Source organism: Haemaphysalis longicornis, unplaced genomic scaffold (assembly GCF_048455015.1).
Source record: "Haemaphysalis longicornis isolate Haplotype H1 unplaced genomic scaffold, Haemaphysalis longicornis Haplotype H1 scaffold_2, whole genome shotgun sequence".
Taxonomy (NCBI): domain Eukaryota; kingdom Metazoa; phylum Arthropoda; class Arachnida; order Ixodida; family Ixodidae; genus Haemaphysalis; species Haemaphysalis longicornis.
The window spans coordinates 158,337,766-158,354,243 of NW_027526295.1; the positions used below are offsets into that span (position 1 = coordinate 158,337,766).

Consider the following 16,478-nt stretch of genomic DNA (forward strand, 5'->3'; position numbering starts at 1 on the left):
CTTCCTAACCTGCACCAATGGCCTGCACCAGCGCGCAAGTCAGCATCTTGGAATGGAGGATTGTAAGTGTTTTACGTACCAGAAAGATAAAGGCAGACCAAGTCTGTTTGAGCTGAACTCCTCCACCCCAAATTTAAATGCATAGTTAAAACTTACCTACACGTACAAAAAAAAAGTTATGGAACACAGCTGACAACCTTTATTGCCATATAAGTTATTTTTGCAGGATGACGCAGCAGTGAGCAAGCACACAGCCTGCACTTGGAGCATTTTCCAAATGTCCCATGTTACCAGGCAAAGGTTGTGTAACTTGGCTTGCATGAAGAACAGCCCTTGCCCTTTCAGGTGCTGCACAGGAAGTGACGGCAAACGCTGAGGTTCGCTCAGTTCCAGGCACATGGTCCAAAGCTAGCTAAGAGTTAGACTATGCAGACATGCCTTCCAGAGAAGTGGTGAGGTATGTGAAACATTTGCATTATACTACTCTTACACTGGAACACATTAGAGACCCGCTATTATACAGGTAACAGTAACTTGCTCACCCCACTGCTTCCCAGCCTAGTGACACACCCTATTTGGATTATGACTACTTCACAACCGGGGGCCCAATTCTCTAAAAAAGGAGCGTCGTTTTGAAACACCGGGGTAGCGCTATGCATGTGTTTTGGGGGGTTGGGGCGCCGCCGTTCGGGGGACCCTACGGTTGAGTACACGAAAATCGTAACTTCAGTATTAAAAGATCTCTTAGAAGGGGGAAAAATCACCTCCAGTAAACTCAGTTCAATGCGACCAGCACAACCCAGTCCAGGCCGATTTTACATGCTTCCAAGATCCATAAAACTGGCAACCCAGGGTGCCCAATCATATCCGGCATTGGTACAATAACCGAACCCATACTGGGGTTCGTGGACAAGCTAATAAGGCATATTCGTAGTATCCTGGACTCGTACATAAAGGACACCAAGGATTTCCTCAGAGTGATTTCGGATCTTCACGTACCAGAGGTCTCCTACCCAGTAATCCTTGATGTATCATCCCTTTACACAAACATCCACCATGACGAAGGGATAGCCACATTAACCTCCATGTATGTACTCCTTCGCGACCGTTACTGTGCGACGACCTTCACACTGACAGGCGCACCAGGCTTATGCGTGGTGCTATTCAGCCGTGTTTGAATTGCTACCCGCAGAGACAAACGGCAAACGGAACGCGAAAGTTTTGCGCGCGCTGGTACGATGAGTTTAACTGGCTGGAATATAGCATAGAGAAAGACGCTGCGTTTTGCTTCCACTGTCGCGCTTTTCCGCAGCAGAGTTCAGTGTGAAAGGGTCATTCAGATCCAGCATTCGTCTCCGTGGGCTTCAACAGATGGAAGAAAGCCGTAGAGAAGTTCAGGCTTCATTAAAAGTCCGGCAGTCACTTAAATAGCATCTTGTGCTGGAACTCATACAAAAAATGCAAATCAGCGAAGTTCTCAGCGAAGCAAGCTTGCAGCTATTTGCTGCTTGGTTTTCAGAATGTGGCTGTAATCCTTGCGAATGTTTAGTCAATCAGCAACTAACCATTTTTTGCTTTGAATGCTTCGCAGCTGTATGCAGGTTGCAACACTTGGCTGTGCAAGGATGCCTGGGGCACAATGTTCCGGGCTTCAACTGATTCGATGTTTTGCCGGCTTGCGGCAAATACTTTTCGGACGGCAGAGCAGATGCAAAACAGGAGGATGACTGGGACGCTCTCCAACAAGAGCAAGTCGCAAGGGAAAACGAAGCCCAAACCAGCCCCGACACCAGAGAAGGTCGCATCGCTGAAAGGTATTGCATGTGATATCTGACATCAGAACTCATAGCTAACTAATAATTTAGCAAAAGCAAGCATCCCCTAATATAAAACTTCTGGCCCAATAAATGGTCTCACATTGTGCCTGAATGCCATTCATGAATAATGGTTTGCTGCCGGCCCAGTATGTGTTAGCTTACAAGAAAAAAAGCTGCAGGGTATTAGTTTATTCCCCAGAGTGTTGCTTTTTTACTGGCAACCTGTTTGGCAATATTTGTTACTATTTTACCACATTGCCTTTTGTTCACAAGGTCATTGAATCCTTAATTATTCTATCTATCTACAGCTCTTTTTCAGATCTATGTGGCCAGGACTGCGTCTGCGGAGCCCACTGAAGCCAGGCTAAAGGTGGTGCGAAAGCACCTTTCGCAAAAGCTCGGCGACATGCAACGCAAATAAATGAGTGAGTTGCACAAAATGAACTTCTCTATTTTTATTTTACTAAAAGGCCTACATGCTTGCCAAACTTGTAAACCAGTTCCACACCTCACAGCATGTCCCAAGTCAATCTCATCATCGGACCTATAGCTTCACCAACAGACTGCATTCATACCAACAGACTGCATGCATTCATACCGACAGGCTGCCATCAAGCCAACAGTCTGCCATCAAACCAACTAACTGCCACCAGTCCAACAGACCGATTTGCCGAATTTCCGGATTGGCTGTCGGTCCAACAGTCTGAATGTCTGTGGGGATTTCTCTTGGGGTCACTAGCGTGCAATAATAGTCCGTCCCGCTACCGAACACTGCTTGCACATTTTGCGGCGATGTAGCCTGCACCGCCACTTTTGCAGTGTCGATCATCCCATTCCCGCCGCTCGCAAGCTCGCTGTCAAAGGCAGCAATAACTCAGCATTTTATAACACCGCGACGAGTCCAAAATATCGCTTCAAGCACGCGCACCGCGCCTCACACTCAAGGCCGAAACACGGCGAATTCGCGGGCGCCACGTTTTTTGATAAATTCCCATCTTTGGAGTCTCGCAACTTCCTGCAACAGATCAAACGACTAAATGTAAACGCAGCCACCCCCATAACCAAAACCACGGTAGAAAACGGTGTGAACCACGAGTAACAGCTTCGCCGGGCGGCCATGTTTTCCAATCTTCACCCCACCAAGATGGCGGCGCCCAGTAATGTCGTTCTGGAGCACGAGTCTAAAGCCGGTCGTATGGCGGTCGTGTTCGAGAGATACGAGGGTCCGGAAACTACGATTATCTTTTTTTCATCAACTTGCACGAGTGGTTTGCCGCCTCAGTACACAAGTATTTTTTCTATAGGACTTTGCAATGGTTTTCGATGGGAAAACTTTAAAAATGCACAGAATATAACATGTGCAAACCTACATTGCGAGTTTCGAAAAAACTGATCTCGGGGACAATTTTAAGGGTTTTTTTATTGCATGATTAATCGATTCAACCTTTACAATCAGCACCACCTTAGGGGTGGAGGAAAATTATGCCGTTAGGAAGCATTTTTCCACACTGAAACAGACGGAAGCATTAAAATCCGTGGCTCTCAGACTGTTTTGGCACAGTTTGGCGCAATTATTGCAATTTTCAAGCTTTTGGTGTATATAATTTGGTGTATATAATTGATGCACGACAATTTACAAATGCCTATCTATCGGTTGGAAATGAAAAAAGTGACTTGCACTATAGACAAGCAAAAGGGGTCGACCTGTGATGATGGGTCCTAAACAGGTCGTTCATACAAGTTCAGCTTTCGCGGGTCTGGTTGAAATGGGTCCGTCTGTACGGGGTCTGGTCTGAACGGGCCCCCGTAGGGCCCGTCTGAACAGGCCCCTGTAGGGCCCGTCTGAACGGGCCCCCGTAGGGCGCGTCTGAACGGGCCCCTGTAGGGCCCATCTGAACGGGTGGACGGGATCCTGTTCCATAATCCTGTATAATAGGACCTGTTAAACAAGATTTTTCAGTAGGGAAACATAATTTTTACAAGCATCAACATTCCCTAACTGCGGCGTGTTAGTGCCGCAACTGCCATTTCGTGTGCGCGGGCATGCGCGCACTTCCCAGTCCCTGCGATACAAATAGGCAGCAGAATGCGCAATTCTACATCTCAACAACCGTTCAGTCAATTTCTGAAATCCAGAGCAAGTTTTTCCTTGTGTGATTATTATTAAGCCTATGTATAATTAGGCCTACTGAGATCACCTAGTGGTTCTGAGGCATGACAGGGTGGAAAAAAAACTTGCATGCAGCCTTTTCCAGTGCATTGAACTCCATTCTTTGTTATTGTTATGTGACATCGCCACGTAACAATATTTTCCCTGCCACAGCTCATTTACAACATTTCTTGTCTGCGTTTGTCATTGCAGGCTGATGAGTGCAAGAAAAAGTGGCAGACCATTCGCGACCAATATACAACGGTGATCCAAGAAGAAACCAAAACCAGCGGTGCTCCAGCGTCACAGAAGGAGGACCCATGGGCATACGTCACCATTATGAAATTTCTGAAGCCCCACATCCCCATTAACCTGTGAGACACCCTAGGATGAAGTTTCTTGTGCATTATTTATGGCTACCCACACGTGTCGCGTGTCATAGAGCACCTCCAATTGCGCCGTTAGCTAAGTCCAGCACAAGGCACTTCCTCATAACTTGCTACCTCAGCCCTCCTGTATACACTCCTATAATATTGGGGCAGAAAACAGTACTTGGGCCTCAGGCAGTCCCCTTCTACTGGTCATGAATAATAGGAGCAGCTTTAGTTATTCATTCATTACAAGCAGAGGCTTCGGAAGTGTTTTCAAGTTGGGGGCAAACCAATTGGCGAAGATGATGGTTATTTTTTATTTTGTGCTATAGAGACGTGTTTGTTTTTTTTAGCGTCCTAAATAGATAGTTTTTGCAAAGAGGTCGGCCCTGGCTTTTTCTATGAATCTTGACTCTAACAAATTTTTACATAACTGCACAGTGCCATTTGAAACATCCTGCATAAAATAATCATTACAATTTATCATTCTCGTAAGTTATGGAGGAGCAATCGTTACCTTTGCGTGGCACTCAAACTGCACTTGCAAGTGCTTCCATGTACGATGCAATCGACATTCTGAGTAAAACTGCAACAAGGAAAGCATCTACTCGTCCTTACAAGAGCAGCAAAACTTTAGTAGTAGTAATGTGTCAGAGACAAATTTCACAAAGAAAAAAAAAAGGCACATTGGGAATTCAGCAGATTAAACTTGCCAGACGGGTCGTATTTTCTGGCTAAATGACTCGGCCGCATTAAGCCTCATACTTTAGACCACTCTAGTAAGTTCTTCATATTTTTTTCTTTTTTTTTTTGAGCCATAACTTGTTTAAACGTGCCAAGACCAGGAGTTGGCTGAATCCCCTTCTGGAGCCCTGAGTACAACTGTGAACACATTCAGACTACGTTGGAGCTGTTCCTTTCTGAAAGAGTGTGCTTGATGCTCTCTTGCTCTCTTTCTTATTTCAAGGAGAAAAGCTTACAACGAGGCGCGAGCTGCTGGGGAAACAGGCTGCGGTTGCAATGGAGACGGCACGAAGCGTGGCTGAAGGTATGTATACAAACACATCTGCCACATCCTGACCAACCTTTTATGTGATGCAACTAAAACAGCGCATACTTTTGCCTCCACTATTGCACAGGTGTCATTCTTGATGCTGCGTATTTACAAGGCGGGTCTCAACAGCTGGAGGCCGCTGACTGCATGGGCCACTGGGACCCAGTCGACAACGAGTCAGACCTGGTATCTAGGACGTTCACTGAGGATCAGGACTGTGATGTGGTGAACAGTGCTGGCGAACCTGGGACCAGAGACGTCATTGATACGATGACGACAACCTGCAGTCCCAAGTTCCACAAAGTGTATGTAGTAACTTCCAATCACATTAACAATTGGTTGTGATAAGGCAAAAGAGATCAAATGAAGTTCAGCATGGAGGCGACATTCCGGAAGTTAAAATCTTGCTTTATGTCACCATGCTTACCCTACATCACTAATGCATTTCAACCACCAAATGTTATGTGGCCCAGCACAGGAAGCTGTGATTGTCCATTATTTTATTTGCCCTTCACAGCAGGTTCCAGCCGGCTGTTCTGTGCAAGCCTCGCCCATTCCAGGGACGTCCCAGAGACGCCAGTCTCCTGCAAGCCTCTTTTCTGGCCAGCCGCAAAAGAGGCGGCGTTTGTATACTAACCAGCTGCACCAGGCACAAGTCCTTGTGGCCATGTGCACTAAGCATGTTGTCGAGCAGTCTCTCATGCGGTGCAAGCAGAAGCACATCGACAACCTTCGATCACCCGTTTTGCAAGCGCTGTGTGCCTCGGACATTGCGTTTGCGAAAATTTCAGGACAGGCATTGCGATGTTCTGCAGGAAATCGTATCAATTCTGCAGTGAAAGCAAAGATTTCTCTAGTGTCCCCGTACCTCTTGCATTGCAGTTAAGAATTCAAGGGGTGGGCGGCCGGCTTGCAGCAGTGGCATAGCACCAGGATGCAACAGGTGTTGTCTGTTTGCAGTTGTCGTGTAGGCTGCTTGAATCCTTAATAGTGTTTGTGACCCATAGCCCTCACCAGGCAAAAGCTTGAGTCGGCATCAGCAGTGCTTTGCCCGGTGCGCCTAGCTGGTTAGGACGCATGCCCTGGGTTTCGTGCCTGGTCGGTTGTGGGCCACGCACTAGAGCCGTTTGAAGGTCGGTCGGTGGTTCCGTGCATTGCGTTTAAGAATTCAAGGGGCGGCCGGCTGGCTTGCAGCAGTGGCATGGCACCAGGATGCAACAGGTTTTGTCTGTTTGCAGTTGTCGTGAATGCTGCTTGAATCCTTAATAGTGTTTGTGACCCATAGCCCTCACCAGGCAAGAGCTTGTGTCGGCATCAGCAGTGCTTTGCCCGGTGCGCCTTGCTGGCTTTAAGACACGCCCAGGGTTTCATGCCTGGTCGGTTGTGGGCCACGCACTTATGCACACCAGGCTTGTGCATGGTCCTATTCAGCTGCGTTTGAACTGCTACCCGCAGAGACAAACGGCAAACGGAACGCGAAAGTTTTGCGCGCGCTGGTACGATGAGTTTAACTGGCTGGAATATAGCATAGAGAAAGACGCTGCGTTTTGCTTCCACTGTCGCGCTTTTCCGCAGCAGAGTTCAGTGTGAAAGGGTCATTCAGATCCAGCATTCGTCTCCGTGGGCTTCAACAGATGGAAGAAAGCCGTAGAGAAGTTCAGGCGTCATGAAAAGTCCAGCAGTCACTTAAATAGCATCCTGTGCTGGATGGAACTCTTACAAAAAATGCAAATCTGTAGGTGAACAGCTAAATGAGAATCACGAGATGCGTGTCGTTTTGAGAGAAGAAAAACGAAAAAGAAGCCAAGAACTTTTGCAGCGCTTTGTTGACACTGTAATGCTACTCGCGAAGAGTGGCAGGCCCTTTAGAGGCCATAACGAAAGCGAGGAAAGCACGGAAAAAGGTTTGTTCCTAGAGATGGTTCATCTCATGAAGCAATGTGATCCTGCCTTGCAAGCTCACCTTGATTCTGGACCGGAATATCTTTTGTACACCAGCAACAGAACGCAGAACGATCTCATTGAGGCAATGCATGCTGCGATGATGCAATCGATTATTCACTGCCTGGAAGGCAAGACTGCCTCTCATATGCGATGAGACTAGTGACTGTGAACACCACGAGCAGTTGTCTGTTGTAATAAGGTACTTCAGTGAGGATAGAAGTGTTCACCGCACTAGAGCGACTTCTTAGTGTTGACAGCAACTCAATATTCTTGGCACTGCAGCGAGTTCTAGGAGTTCCCAAAATCACGATGAATGACATCAGTGAACTCTGCTTCGATGGCGCTGCTGCCATGTCACGGCACATTTCAGGGGTGCAAGCGAAATGCAAAGAGAAAAACAACAGAATATTATACGTCCATTGTTACGCTCACTGTTTGAATCTGGCTCTCGTTGATGCCTGCTTATCAAGGGCCGAGAACAAAATTCTTTTTGATTTCTTCGGCACCTTGCAGCTAGCATACAACTTCATAGAATCTAGCCCAGTGCATCACACAATTTTTGAGCATATATCTTCGGCGTTAGGCACACGTCTGACGCTAAAATCCTTGTCCACAACCAGATGGGCTTGTGCTGGGCAGAAGCTGTCAAAGCAGTGCGGGATAACTACTGCGCCTTGGTAGACGCCGTAAAGGAAATCATGGAAAACGCACAACATTCGGAAACGCGAGCAAAAGAAAAAGGACTTTTCGCGCAACTGGAAAGCTTCCAGTTTCAATTCTGTATGGAAATGGCCCATCCTGTGCTGCAGATGGTCCTCGAGGTTAGCCGCATGCTCCAGGACCCAAAAATAAATCTTCTTACTGCGTTCCAGGGAGTGAAAAATCTCCAAGAAGCTCTCAAGGAAATGAGGCTGGACGAGAGTGCATTTACAAGGGTGTTTCAAGGTGCCACAGAGATATGCCAGAGTCGCGGGATCATTATTCCTGCTGTGAGACAAAGGAAAGTGTCTAGACGCGCAGACGTGAACTTCGCCACTCAGTTTTTTCACGAAACAAAGGAGGAAGAACTCCGTGTCAGCGTTATTTACCCCATGCTTGATGCTTTCGTTGAAGGAATTGAGGCAAGACTCGCGCAGGAGACCGTAGTTTTCAAATCTGCGATAATAACATTCTGCGCCTCACTGCCAATGACGAGGAGATAGACGTTGTCACCAAGCATTTTGACGTTGAGTCCGACAGCTTGCAGGCTGAGCTCCGCTTACTGAAGGCAGAGGTTAGCACAGAGCACATAAAGCTCGGTGACTGTAATGAATGGCTAGACTGGTTGCAACAAAACTGCCTAGGAGCGTTAGTTTATAAGGACTTTTTTTAAAATCCTTAAAGGCTTTGCAGTTGTCCCTGTCACTAGCTGCTCATGCGAGCGGACGTTTTCGAAGCTCGCCATTGTGAAAACAAAGCCGAGATCAACTATGAGTCATGACCGGTTTCGGTGGCTGCTTTTACCGTTTGTTGAGCAACAGATTGCATTGTCAACAAGTTCTGAGTCAGTCATCGAACAGTTCGCGACAAAATCACGTAGATTTTTAATTTAGACTTTTCACGATTGGTGAAAAGTACTATATCTCCCCCGTGCTACATTTTCAGTAATCTAGTCATAAAATATTTTTAACACCACATAACATGTCCATTAGTTTGTATAATGTTTGTTGAGCATGACGTAATGCGTGCGTGTTATCTTGTGCGAAAAAAGTAATTATAACCTTTGTTTCTACAATTAAACCTCGATATAACGAAGTCGTACTTGCGGATGAAAATTTTGTTTAATCGAGAATTTTGTAAAATCGAGGTTTCAATTTTACAGTTAATTTAACCAGTTATTGATGTTTCAAAACCTTGCCCATCGCTCAGAAACAACTGCTATGTAGTTACCTCTCCACTTAAAGCAAAATTTGTACTAAAACTGGCCGCGAAAATTGTGTGAATTAAGAGCTTCAACATTTAGGCAATGGAATTCGGATAGCCAACAGTAGTTCGTGTCGTCGTAAAACCGGTGCTTTTTCCGCAACGATATGATAGCAGACTAGGTTTTCACTTTTTCTTTTTTTCATTTCAGTCACTACTAAACGCTGCTGTTAGTCAAATGAACCCGCGTCCATGCCCCGTGAACTTCACCCCGGCGAAGTGCTGGTTCCAAGTTGCGCCTCTTTTCGTCCGTTCAGTAGTAGGCTTAGGCGTTGAGGGGTGCGTCGGGCCAACAGCGGAAGGGTGCTATAAAGCTTTCGAAAGACTTTTTTCATGCACAAAGGCTCTGCAGCATGGGCGCGTGATGCAACCACGACACTCGAGATAAAGCCATGAGTTGAGCGGAGTACACACGGACCGCTTCACTTTGTGGAGCAGCGCTTACGTGCTCCCGCTAAAGCGGAAAGCTTACATTAAATATCTTCTGGCCAAATTTGATTAAGCAATTACTTTTATGCCCGCTGAGCCCTAAAGAAACTGATTTCTCCGCATCGCAGCTGTCTAATGAATACGTTTTGACCACGTTCGGAGAGCAATTTGTTGCCACCAGCACTCGATGTTCAAGCCATAGTGAAGAAGTCCATAAGCAGTGCTTTGCGTTTCTTGACCAGGGTGGGCTTTACGTGACGTGACGCTCGTATGCTCCGCAGAACGTTGATGGCATCCATCACTTCGGTGGCCTTCGGTTTCACCGACACTTCCTCAGGCTCTTGTTCGGAACACTTTTCTTTCCCTTGGGGTGCTCATGCTGCTTATAAGACTCATCTAATGATGGACGAACAAAATATTAGTGGTTATCAGCGAGCACAACCTAGACCAGCAGCACCGTGAGCAAGGACACGTAGAAAAAACACTTAAAGTAGGCTTCGGCAGCCTAAGCATAGAGGGCGCTGGCGTAGGCAACGATGGAGATGTCAAAATGGTGGCCGCACTATTAAACCGTCCATAACCGCTAGCAGTTTTTGAGCAGCCTCTTTCATCGGTTTTAATTGTTGTCAACCGCATAATTCACCGCTTTTCTTTCATTTTAGCCTTTTAAGAGTTAATGTGAATACTTTATGTTTTCAATGTAGGCTCTGAGAGGCAAAATAAAACGTGCCTCGACCGGAATTTCGTTCTTCCTTTCTCGCCGTAACTTCGTTAAATCGAAAGTGCCACACAAACTTACTTCGTAAAATCGAGATAACAATACAAGGATTTCGCAAACTTTTGATAGAAAACTTGAAAAAATTCGTTATATCGCGAATTTCGTTAAATCGAGGTTCGTTATATCGAGGTTCAACTGCATTACATGTTTCTATCAAGCACCAGAAAGTAAAATTATCAACTGTACATTTGGATGCTCAGAAAAAAAAAATGGCATGTCATAGCGTTTATCTTCAATCATTACTAAATATTGTAACTTGCTGTTTCTCGTATTTTTAATCTGCGGCATATTCTCATGCTTTTACGCGTTGCCATTACGGTGTGTATTGGGTGGCGTTTTTCGTCCTCTGCATGAACGTTGCAGACGCCATATGACAGCTTTCGCCATGTGTAGGTGCACCCATGCGTTTGCCCTGTATGTATACAGTCAAACCTCGGTACAACGAACACCACATTAACGAACTTTTCAGATTAATGAGCGTTTAAGAAATCCCCCGCCGACTGCTTATAGTTTTAATGTAAAATTATTTCACTACAACGTACTTCAGAATAGCGAACGTTTCAAAATAACGATCGTTTTATTTAGTTCCGTGCCATGTTAACAACAGCTCAGTACTACGAACTCATATTTTCGAGGCCTTAGAAGTCCGTTAAACAATCGCGGCAACCGGGGCAGTGTGCTAGTAGACGACACGGCAAAGCGCAGCGAAGAAGAGGATGTCTTGCAACTTGCTCCGCGGAATGCGGCAGCCGATGCAAGAGGGAGAAAAAAGGTGAGGAGAAGAGAAAAAATGAAGCATGGGTAGCCTTCTCCGTCCCGAAAGCCGCGGCCGCGCTATTCGCGCTCACCCCAGCTTTTTCTACGTTCCGCCGCTGCTCACGTGGCTTGCTGGATCTTCACGGACATCAGCGGAGCTGACAACAGAGGACATTGCCCAGACCGTGAGCGTTCAGAATGAAGTGAAGATGGCAGCGAGGATGGCATGAACAACGATGCCTCTGAGGGTGCCGCAGCAGCACTCGAAGACTACGACAAGCACGCGACGACTGCGGATGTGGTGGACAGCATACAAAAACTCCGCACATGTCCAGGGAAAAACCGCACGGCCACTGATTCACTCCCCAGGAATGTGTAAGAGTTTGAGTCCTTCGTGCTAGGAAGCTTGTGCTACTCGCACTAAATGAAAATCGCCAACAAATTTAAATAAATGTGCATTGTTTCATGAACACTAGCGCATTTTTTTTGTGAAAAATGACTCCAAGGATACACTGCTGTACACGTAGGTCGTTTTAGGCATTGAAATACTATTTGTTTTCTTAAATTTTGCGATTTTCACTATAACGACCTTTCAGAATAACAAGCAATTTTCCACGGTCCCCTGAAGTTCGTTATATCGAGATTTCACTGTACTATATTTTCCACACTAGCAGAGTCACGTTGAGGCAATATTTTTAAATATTCTGTGCTGTTAAAGATGGCATATGTGTCGTATCTTTCTGTGGTTTAGAAAGAACAAAAATTCTTTGTACGCGCGTTGTGTCACTGACGCCTCAGCCGCGCAGGGACTGCCTTTCTTTGCGGACGTTTCGCAAGAAAGTGAAACCAACTGCTTAATAATATTTTGTATATGTTACAATTCAATATTTTTGAAATAAACATTTCATAACCTTATTGTAGCGAGGCACAAACTCAAGAAGATGATGTTGGCGGTAAAAGGACAAACAGGTTATTAAAAGGCGAACTTGTGCCTCACTAAAACGAACGTCCTAGTGCCGCTGCCACCGAGCTCTCTCTCGCGCCGCCGGTAGACTTCCTTCTTCTTCTTCAGCACATGGCGTAGTTGGCTGGGCGCTGTTGGTTGGTGAGTTGCTCCACGTTCTTTCGTTCTTTTGTTCTTTGTGGCCGTGCGCGTGCAACAGGCCATGCCGTGACAACATCTCGTCTCAGCACTACGATATGAGCGGAAGGACATCAGTGGGAGTGCATTGATAGAGAGGGAGAGGGGGGGGGGGCGCTATAGGGAAACCTCGCCTCCCCTAATGAAAACTCCTGCGCATGCCTATGCACTCCATAAACAACTAGACACCTCAGACTGCCATGGAGTTGCGAGATTAGTGGCACTCGTCTTAGAACTGAATTCATTTGAATTTAACAATGAGTACTTTAGGCAAGTTAGCAGAACTGCCACGGGAACCAAGATGGTGCAAAGCTATACGCCAATTATGGGGCAGCTAGAGGCCACATTCCCGTCTCAATCCCACTCAAAACCCTTCCTGTACAGGAGGTACAATGACGATATCTTTTTATTTGGACCTACATTGAGGATGAGCTCCTTCACTTCATAGACTGTTGCAATTCTGCACACCCGTACATTAATTTTACTCACACCTGCTCTCAAGAGAGCATAAACTTCTTGGATGTGACCGTGAAAATCAAAAACGGTGAACTCTCGACACAGCTGTATCGGAAGCCAACGGATCGCCAGCAAAGTCTTCTTTACCAAAGCGACCAGCTACGTTGTCGTAAGAATAGCATTCCTTATAGCCACGCCCACCGTTTCAAACGAATCTGCTCGAAAGCAGATAATTTCACTACTAATGTCAAAAATTTAAAAATCATGCTGGAGGAGCAAGGGTACCCAGCACGTGTAACCGGTGACGCCATAAAAAAAGGCCAAAGCACTCAAATGCGTGGACCTAATTGCGAACCGTCCCCCACAATGTGACCTCCAACAAACATTGTGCGAACTTTCCCAACGTAAAGAACATCTTCAAGCGGCACTACAACATTCTTGAAGAAAGCGAACGCCTCAAAAGGCGCGACAATCCCGGAACCTCAAAGACGCACTCGTGAACTCAAGAACATGTTCATTGTACCCTCATCATGAGTGCCGGCCATGCCCGAAATCGCGGTGCCTTATCTGCAAGACAATGCAGCAGACAAACACTGCTAGCTCCAAATCAGAGTACAAAATTCGCGGGAACTTGACGTGGGACACTTTTAATGTGATTCACTTGGTTGAATGCAATGTGTGTGGAATGCAATATATAGGACAAACAGGAACCTCCTTCAGGCTCCGGATGACAACCATTTTGGAGACCACTGAAGCACTTTACGTGTTATTTTTCTCTGGCTCAACGCACCGTTGAGAGAAACTGAAGGACGCGGTGCCTATTGTTGCCAAGTCAGAGTTGGGGATGAGACAGTGTGCAAGAGTTGAAGCAGTGAAGCCAGTCAAGAGATACCTTGAGCTCGTTCCCAAAGGAATGGCAAATGACAAATAAACAAGCGAAATGAAAAGTGATGCCGCACTATTGCACAAGCGGATGTTATTTTTTTATTTTGTCCGGCTTTTGGAACAAGATACTGGTTCGCATAGATCGTGTTCAAAAAAGGTTGCAAGATTCAAAAATGAACTTTCACGAGGCTGCCTTAGACATCAAAGCTCTCAGGCATGACTTCCATGACGAAAGGGAAACACCAGTGAAAGAGTCACTCGACGAAGGGCTTGGTCTCTGTGAGGCATGGGATGTCAGTGTTGAAAGGCGTTCGAGACGATAAAAAAAAAAAACAGATGCCTGGAGAAAAGTTGAAAGAATAGGTAACGGCTAAGCAGGAAATAGAAAGGGTCATGAAATCCACACTAAACAGTCTTCATTTTGAAATTGACAAGAGGTTTACTCACCTGCGAGACACCGATGTAAAGTTTGGCTTTTTCCTGAACATCAACAAGCTGTGCTACTGCAATGACAAGAATGAACTAAAAACAAATTGCTACACCTTTGGCGAGTTTTAGCATTCCGACATTGACGTGCAGCACCTCTATGAAGAGATATTAGGTTGCCGACAGCTGCTTTCACAGCGGGTTGACCAGACAATGTCAAGACGTGAAGAACTTCCGAAATTTATGGAACAGTATGGAGATAGCAGCGCATTTCCCAACCTTCGCCCCGCCATTCAGATAATGTAAACCATAGCAGTTACCATCGCTGGCTGTGGCAGGTCCTTCAGCAAGCTGAAATTGATACTTTGCTATTTGCAGGTCACAATGGGCCGAAAAAGACTTTCTGATCTCGCTTTGCTGAGTGTGGAAAGGGAAGAAACTGAAAAAAAAAAAAAAAAAAGAACTTTGCTGGCATTATAGAACAATTTGTTTCATCAAAAGCAAGGACAGTGCTCCTGTAGTTTTACCTGTTTTACTCCAGTCATCGCAGTTCCAAGCCATAAAAAAAGACCCTGACTCTACCATGTTCTTCAGTTACTACCAAATTATTGAAGAACTGCTGCAGCTTGCCGAAAAGGACATGAGGTCATTTTTGTGCCGTGAGCCCTTGTGTGCAGAAGAGATGCTGACCATCCCTCTCAGGCACAGCATTGATTGTAACATAACACTTTCAGACACTGTTTCACCTTATCGAGTGTTATCTGTTGTGTGCAAACAGGTTGCACTGAGCTTTCGAGTTACATCATCACCATGTCGGAGCGGTGTCCATGAAACCTGTAGAACACTGTGTCTGGACGCTACCAATAAAACAACGCGCTATGCGTTGCCGCTTTTCCTGATTGTCGTAAAGACGCCCCATCGGTACTTGACCGTCGGTGTTTTTGTCCCGCAGTTAGAAACGGCAACGTGCATATCTGAAGCACTAGAAGTGTTCAAGCAATGGAATCCCGACTTTAGTCCAGAGTACTTACTGGACGGTGGACTACAGCCATGCCAAAATAAATATGTTGAACAAGAGCTTTCCTGAAAGCAAAGTTGTGCTTTGCGACTTTCACAGGGAGCAAGATCAAGATCGATGGCTCAAGAGGACAGACAGCGGTGTGCTGTCAAAGGGTGCTGTACTCACTTCATTGAGAAGGATTGCCAATTCATCTACAGAAGAGGACATGGAACATAATATATGTGACCTTAAATCTTCCGAACACTGGATGAACAGTAAGCTGAGAGCGTACATTGAATGCCAATGGCTGGCCATCAAAGAAATGTGGGTGAGGGTGTACAGGCTCAACTTCAATGTCGTAATCACCACAAATAACGGCGCAGAGGCACAGAACAAAGTTCTGAAGCACAAGTACCTCAATAGCAACCAGGGAAAGAAGACATCTTTGACTACCTTGATTTCTGCCCCAGTACAAAAATTTCTACCAAAGCGACAACAAGAGTACAGCAGGTGTGTGATGCGATCATCATCATCATACAGGGCGTATAGTGATGATACTCCTGACTACTTGTACACCAGGCCACCCGCGTTCATCAAACACATGATGCAGCAATGGAATACGAGGAGGCCGACCTGAATGTCGCATGTGCAGCTGGACAATACCAGGTGCACTCACAAGTCTCTGGCTGCCACACAGTCGATATGTTGCAGCCAGGATGCACCTGCATGGACTTTAAAATAACGAAATTTCCCCGCAAACATTTCTGTGCAGTTTTTAGGTTCGGTAGAACTTCATTTCTACAGCTTCCCTCAAGCTACCTCAACGGGCCTTATGTAGCTCTAGCAGGCACGTCCAACAATGAAGCCCGAGAAAGAAGACTAAGCCCTTCAGAAGCACAACTGGAACTTCCTGAAGCACCTGAAGCAATAACTACACTCAGCATGCCACAGAGCTCATCAAATCAATTTAAAGTGAAGCGGGCCTCAGGCCGTAGCCTAACAGAAAAATTTAACAGCATTGCTCACTACCGCACAGACCACCTGGCTCTGGCATTGGAAGAATATTTCTGTTCCCTCCACTGATTAAATGATATTTACTAAGGCCAAAACTGCCTCTTCCGTTCTTTCTTTTTTTACATGAAAGAATTCTTTATCTGCCTCCCAGAGTGTTCATCTGCCCGCAAAGCATAAGAGAATAAAGTAGAGGTGTGCGATTTCCAATTCCAAGTATCATTCCAAGAATCCCTTTTCCAGTGATCAAGATTTGGCAATAAAACAGCTGTGGAAGTTGGCTCCGGCACGCGACATTC

The 16,478-nt window shown here is 45.9% G+C and overlaps 2 pseudogenes; both read left to right on the plus strand.

Annotated features, from left to right (window-relative positions):
• The first annotated feature begins 6,083 nt into the window (after positions 1–6,083).
• Positions 6,084–10,878, plus strand: LOC144168386 (zinc finger MYM-type protein 1-like; annotated as a pseudogene).
• A 114-nt stretch (positions 10,879–10,992) lies between these two features.
• Positions 10,993–16,153, plus strand: LOC144169381 (uncharacterized; annotated as a pseudogene).
• The last annotated feature ends 325 nt before the right edge of the window (positions 16,154–16,478 follow it).